This window comes from Myotis lucifugus, unplaced genomic scaffold (genome assembly GCF_000147115.1).
Source record: "Myotis lucifugus unplaced genomic scaffold, Myoluc2.0 scaffold_260, whole genome shotgun sequence".
Lineage (NCBI taxonomy): Eukaryota > Metazoa > Chordata > Mammalia > Chiroptera > Vespertilionidae > Myotis > Myotis lucifugus.
The window spans coordinates 1,232,389-1,239,888 of NW_005871308.1; the positions used below are offsets into that span (position 1 = coordinate 1,232,389).

The 7,500-nt window shown below is 45.9% G+C and overlaps 1 long non-coding RNA gene across 1 annotated transcript; it reads right to left on the bottom strand.

The window, feature by feature from the left end:
• Positions 1-5,405: 5,405 nt before the first annotated feature.
• Positions 5,406-7,056, bottom strand: LOC102416903. Its single transcript, XR_002831735.1, has 3 exons — positions 6,835-7,056; positions 6,291-6,467; positions 5,406-5,503 (listed from the first exon to the last, which is right to left on the bottom strand). It is a non-coding gene; the product is annotated as an uncharacterized LOC102416903 (long non-coding RNA).
• Between the last annotated feature and the right edge of the window lie 444 nt (positions 7,057-7,500).

The following is a 7,500-nucleotide window of genomic DNA, read 5'->3' on the forward strand; positions in this document are numbered from 1 at the left end:
CTCCTAAGCCACAGCCCTTCGGCCGCCGCCCCTGCCACCAGCCTGTGCTCTGAAACCCCAGCACCTCCTCTCACCTCCTGCTCCGGGTTTTCCAGCACACACAAGGATCAAATCCTCAGCTTTCCTCTTGACTCCTTCTCCGCATCTATTAAACCACAGCGTGCTGATTCCTCTTAGTTAACATTTATCAAATTTCCAAAATGAAAAGAGTTTTATTGTTTGTTCTGATTGAAAAACATAGCCTCATTATTTAAAAAAAAAATCAAACCAATACTTAAAAGTATGAAAAAGAAAGTAAAAGTCACCCAAAATCCTACCTCCCAGATAGAACCACTCCTAGCATTTTGGTGAACAGCCTTCCAGACATATCTCCATGCATATATACACACAGGAATCTATGTATATAATTTTATAGGCGAGGGGTTGTATTATACATACTGTTCTCACTTGACACCTACTTTTCTCTCTCAACAATATGTCATAGACATCTTTCCGTGTCAATAAATAGAGCTCTACAAAATTATTTTAATCCCTTCATAGTATTTCATTGGATGCATGTATCATACTTTGTGTCTCTATTGATCGTTTAGAATGTTGTCAAGATTTTACTCTCCTAAACAATGTTGTGATAAATAGCCATGTGCATCTCTCCTTGCTCATTTTTGCAATTATCTCCTTAGAATAAAATCCTGCAAATAGATTGCTGCAATAAGGGTGCACTGTTTCTAATCTTGTCAGCCTGCCCTTCAGAAAACTTACGATGGGCTTCCCATCAACAGTGCTCCAGCCCCTGCCTGCCCGCACCCTCGCCAACCCGGGGTTCTAACGTTTGGCCAAATCGACAGAAGGCAATTGACACTCATTTTGATTGGCATTGCTTAGATTAGTGAGAGGAAATGAATATCTTTGCATGTGTTTGGGGCATTTATAATGATGTTCTTGGTGAATAGCCTCTGTTCATGTCCTTTACCCATTTTTTAATGAGATAATTATCTTTTTCTGAATGAGTTGTAAGAGGTCTTTGTACATTTGAGATCAGATTAAACATTTGTCTATCATATATGCTTTCTCTCTCTTTTTTTTTTACTTTCATTTTCATGGTCTTTCAGGTATTAAATTTTTAATTTTTATATATCCAAATTTATCATTCTTTTATGGTTTCTAGATATCACATTATGATTAAAAGGATCTTCCCCACCTTAAAAATGACCAAAAAACTCATTCCTATTTATATCTCTGTGGTCTGTCTTCCTGGTTTGAAAAACCAGCTTGTGTTGTAATGGCTGGCCCATTATCCCAACATCACTTATAAAACACCTCATATATTCCCAACTCAAAAGAAACACCACTTTATCATATATAAAATCCCCTTAAATGTTTGGATCCATTTCTGGGACTCCTTTCTGTCCCAATGATCTGACATTCTTACACAGACTTTTAATGATTGTCCCTTTGTAAACATTTTAATATCTGATAGAGTAAACATTCTTTTTTTTCCAGAACTTTCCTGGTTGCTCTCATTTTTTATTCTTCAGATTAGTTTTCAGATTAGTTTTATAGTAATTTTGTAATTCAAAAAAAAGGATCCTGTTGTTGTCTTGATTGCATTGCCTTCATTTTGTACATCCATTTAAGGAGAATTGACATCCTGACAGTATTACATCTTTCCACCCAGGAACAAGGTATGTGTCAGATTTATTCCAGTCTCTCATATCCCTCAGGAAAACTTTCTGGTTTTCTTCATGTAAACTTTAAATGTTTCTTATAAAGTTTATTTCCAGGTATTTTGTATTATTGTTCTATACTTGCCACTGTGGATGAGGTCTTCTATTTTACCTTCTAGATAGTCATTTTATAAATTAAAAAGAAAGCTATTTGTTTTTGTTCATTGTTTTGTTACTAGTCATTTTACAAAACTTTTATTTTTTTAATTATTTTTTGGGGGAAACCAGCTTTTTCAGATGAATAATCATCTTATCTGAAAACTATGATTATTTGCTCTCCTCCCCCAGTATTCACACTTTTTATTTCATCTTCTTGTCTAACTGCAACATCTATCATTTTAGGGAAAGTCTTTTTTGAAATATTGATAACAACAGCTACTCCGGTCTAGTTTCTGACTCTAGTCTAATAAGAATACATCTAGGGTTTCACCAGCCTAATGCCTGTTGTCCATCCTTCCTACTCCTGTGACCACTATTCTAGTCCGGCCCATATTAATTTGTCATCTGTTTTATCACAAACATGAGAAATTAGAGTGCAGAGCCTCAAGTCAGATGATCTGTGTTCAAGTCCTGACTGCCATTTACTAACTACATAATCTAGTCAAGTTATCAAGATCTTTGAAACACAGTTTTAAAAAATAAAAAGAGGGGTTGTTGTAAGAATTAAGTGAAAAAATGCAAACATTACGTATGGTATCAGTAAATAATATTTTTTTAGTTTCAGCCCCCAAATTCTCCTTCCAACCCAACCTATATCCCACTCATAGGTTGATCTTCCCCAAATACCACTGTTCACATGGCTCTATCACTCCCCCTGCTCACAATCTTTCATTATTCCCCATTACCAACAGGATCAAGTGCAAACTCTTAAACTTGTGTCCGAGCCCTTTCGTCATTCAACTCCAAGCTTCCCTTCAGCCTTATTTCCCGTAGCCGCCTGCTGCCCCGCCCACCACACCCCTCCCTGCCCTTCACTCCAGCCAAGACATTCTCCTCACTAGCGCTGCCTACGGCTCAGTAGGTCCCACTCCCCAGGTTACTGGCACAGCGCCCTTCAGCGGCCCCTTTACCAGCTTTCAGTTGCCAGGAATACAAACATGAAATCCCAGCTGGTTTAAAAAGTGGATACTAGTATATTAGCTCACTCGACTAAGTAGTCCAGATGCAATGGCTTCAGGCACAGTTTGAGCAGGACTGGGATGCCATTTCTCGTGATTTTCTGGCCTCTTCCCACCTCCCGTGTTGACAGTAGTCTCACGTGGTGTTCCTAGTCACAAAGTGACTGCCAGGATTTAGGGCCACCTGCTTCCTCATTTGAATACAGACAGAGAGATTGGATGTCTTTCCTCGGCCTCTAACAAAAGTTCTAAGCCTCTTGTCTGATCGGGCCAACCTAACCCAGCCCTATGACCAGGGGAATATGTCTACTGATTAGTTTACAACCAACCAACGTGCCAAGGTAGCAACAGGTGGATTATTTTGACTGGCTCAGCCAATCGGGATTCATCTCCAGAGCCCACACACACTCGCTGTTGGAGATGGATGGGGCATTGACAACAACCAATTGCACTACAATCCCTTCCGCTTCACTTTCCTGGGAGGTGGGCTTCCTTTAAGGCCCAAGTCAAACCCCAGACCTCTGACACGAGCCCCCTCTCGTTGAGCTCCAGAGGCCGTACTCCCTGCTCCACACATGGCAACCACGGCCATATATAACTTACTCATATAAGAGTGTGTCTGTTCTGCCCATGAATAATCACAGAACTGATGAAAGTCTGCAAAAACCCTTTACACAAGCTGGCCCTTTTGACCTTCACAATAATCGTCTGACGCTCAGAGAGGTTACGTGACTTGCCCTATGTCACACAGCCAGAGACAACATGATGACATTGCCCCAGAGACCTCTTCAATATGTCCCCCCCCCTCACACACACACACACACACACACACACACACGCACGCCTTTCTCCTCCTCCACTCCCCAGCTCAGGCCTGACCTGAAGATACAGAAGCCCCTGGCACCACCTCCTTTTCCCGACTTCACCTCAATTTCTAGAGCTCTGAAACTTCCTCCAAAAAGTACAAAGTTTTCTTGCCAGACAGCAGTTTCTAAGATTTGTGTGACAAGGCCGGGTAAAATTCAAATGACTCTGGGTGATTTAATCTGCTTGGGGCTGGGGTGGTAAATCAGCTCTGCCCAGGCTGCCGCAGCCGCCCCAGAAAGCCACAAGCCGAGCGGATGATAGGGGTCTATCTGCTGATCTGCAGGTGAGGGCCCTGGAAGCGTGCACTGCGGCCTGGGAGTTCCCCTCCACTGCTCTCGGAATACATTTGGAGGGTCCTATAGCCCACAGCCTCTCCCGGCCTACATGTTCCACCAGCAGGCATCTCTCCCAAGGATGCAGCCCTAATTCCTCCCTCCCCCAGCCCCCGTCGTCGGAGCTGTCTCCCCGGTCCACACGGGAGGTTGTAGGGGAGGAGGCCAGCATTGGTCAAGCTTTCACTGAAACTGGGGCCTCGGTGCCAGGTCCTTGTGCACCCACACACCCATTACCTCATTTCATCTTCACAACAACTTAATGAGGGAGGCTTGTCCATCCTCGGCTTACAGGTGACTTAATTGAGGCTCCGAGTGATTAAAAAACTTGCCCAGGGTTATTACATAGCTAGCAGGCGGCAGAGCCAAGATTCAAACCTAGATTCATGAGACTCCGAAATCCTCGTGCCTTTCCCTCCACCCCTCTGTGGAGGCCGAGGGGAGACGGCAGCTTTCGCTGAAACCCCGTGGTCTGAGATAAGAGAGGGGACAGCCCCTGGTTAAAGGGGGGTTGTTATTCTGAACAAATGAAACAGTAGTTTTTCCCGCACAAGGGAAATGTCAAAGCAGAAGGTAGTCACACTATGACGTACCCGCTGTGTGTGCCTACGTAGGTGCCCGGGACCAGGTGCTCAACACCCATCCACCTAACCGTCACTGTGTAAGCAGTGGGATGCTGGTAAATATGTGCCAGCCAGCGATCTGGAGGAAAAGGCAAGCCTTGGTTTATAGCGTTTGCCAATTCCTGTGGTGTCAATGTTCCCACCGGGATCCACTGCAGGCTACCAGTGGGATGTCACTGAACACAGAGTTGGGAAGGGACGCCCTCAATGAGTTCTCTAAGCCAATGGGAGAACAGCATAGGAATAGAGCCAATCATGCTGTGATAATTGTGTGTGGTGGGTGCTAGACTTACTAGTAACAGCGGAATCGCTTCATGAGTTATATAAATGTCTAACCCTAGAGTCTAGGGCAGCCGTGGGCAAACTACGGCCCGCGGGCCGGATCCGGCCCGTTTGAAATGAATAAAACTAAAAAAAAAAAAAAAGACCGTACCCTTTTATGTAATGATGTTTACTTTGAATTTATATTAGTTCACACAAACACTCCATCCATGCTTTTGTTCCGGCCCTCCGGTCCAGTTTAAGAACCCATTGTGGCCCTCGAGTCAAAAAGTTTGCCCACCCCTGGCCTAGACTGAATACCTGAAATTAACATCATATTGAATAGGAAAACAAACAAGCCAGTAGGAACCGACTCCAGCACACCACTGCCTGTCCGAGAGGTTTTATTAAACCCACTTAACAAATGAGGCCGCACAGAGAGGCACTCGGCTGAAATCCATCTCTTTACAAGTGTCTGAAGTCCGCATTCTCTCCACAGCTCCGTGTTCCCTGAGCCAGAGGTGATGTGGGGAGCCACGCTCACCGGTTTCTGAAGGACGGTACCCTCCTGAGAGGTCCTGAAGGGCAGAAGAAAGCCAGTGGGTAGAAATCAGCAGACCGAGGTTCAGCTTAGGAAAACTTTCTAGATGGACAGCTCCAGGAAGGTGGTACCCAGCTATGCCTGGCACATAGTAAGTGTTCAATAAACAATGACTCAATGAATGAATGAAAACAAGAAAGAAAAAGCCCATTACATGCATATTCTATTGATACCTCAGACTCACCTAATCCATTACTGAGCTCATCATCTTTCCCCCCAAAAAAAACCTATCCCTCCTCCTGTGTTTCCTGTCTCAGTGAATATCGCCAAGCCAGGAACTTGGGAGTCCTGACTCTCCCTCCCCCTGACCATCCCCACATCCAATCAATCGCCAAGCCCTATCTGTTCCTCTGGAGCAGAGGCTGTCCTCAACCTACCCACTCTGCTCCCTGCTCAGACGGTCACCCTCTCACCAGAGCTTCCTCGCCAGTCTTTCTGCTCTCGTCCCTTGCCTGGCCCCACCGCCAGCCCCTGTCTAATCCATCATCAAGGAAACTGCCAAAGCGATCTTTCAAAACTGCCCCTTGGAGTGTGTCCCACCCCGTCAATGGCCTCCCATGGCCCAGAGGATGGAACCAAAGCCTCTTGGTTCTCCAAGGTCTGGCCCCATCTCCCTCACCTGTCTGAGCGCTTGGCTCTTCCTCCACCCACGGAGTTATTTATTCAACATCATTCGTGCCTTTGCTCACACTATACCCTCTGCTGGAAATGCCCTTTCTTCTCTTTCCCACCTCCCTTCCTTCACCTGGAAAACAAATACTCACCCTTTAAGACATAAAGGAAGGTGGTTCAGCCGATGATTCTTTTTCGCACTAACATTTCATGATTCTAACGCTAAGAAGGCTTTTTAGATTCTGCTGTCACCTTCTCTCTTCCTGGGACCCTACATTGGGGATCCTCGGGTTCAACTCCATCATTTTATGGGCAGACAATCCAAGGCCCTGAGAGGAAAGGGGCTTGCCCACGATCTCACAGCAAGCCAGTGGCGGAGCCAGGGCAAGACCCAGACTCCTGCCTCCCAGCTCAGGGCTCTGCCTTTGCAACAGACTCCCCAACTGGATCCGCTCCTTGCACTTCAACACTTATATTCTCATTACAACCATCACTACCCCACCCTGACTCACCTCCTCACACCCAAGGCAGCTCTCACCTTTCCTGCCTGTGCTCACACTGCTGCGAGGCCAGGACCTGCCCCCTCCAGGAAGCCCATCCTGGTTATCCAACCAATCCCATCCACACCCCACACCCTCCCCCAAATCACCCACCCATCTTGGTCAGGACCCAGCGCCTGGGGCCTCGTTCACTCACAGTGGTCAGCATCTTGTGTTATCTCGCCAGGCAGGATGTCCGCTCCTCCATCTTCTTTCTTCTCATTCTCCTCCTCCTTGTACAGCCCCAGCTCCAAACACAACTGCTCAGGGTAACAAAGTATGGCGAAAAGAGGGTGACATCTGAGGTCAGGTAGATGGAGGTTCAAATCCCAGCTCTGTAATATCCCTGACTGGTTGCCCAAATCCATTTGAGCCTCAACTTTCTTTAAAGAATGAGCTCACCCGTGCTCCACGCCCAGCACTTAGTAGGCTCTTCATAAGTGACAGTTCCCTTCCCAGGTGAAACCCCAAGACACTTGGAGAAGACAGCGCCTGAGGGCTGGGAGGTGAGCAGAGTCCTGAAATCTCACTCCCACCCTCACCGGGCTGGGAGCAGCCTGTGTGCAGAAACGTGGGGCGAAGCCAACCCCCCGTCCCCACCCCCAACAATCTGCTTTAACCTTCCTATCACAAACGCCTTGTTTATTTCAATATCATCCGTTTTACTTTTCCGTTCGTGCAAAAAAAAAATTTTTTTTTTTGTACAAAAACAGATTTAAGAGGAAAAGAAGTCTTTAATGAGTAAAACTGTCTGCAGCCCTGTTTCTTTCTCAGGAAAAAGTGGCTGTGATTCTGGCATGAGAGGGAAGCTCAACAGCTTCCC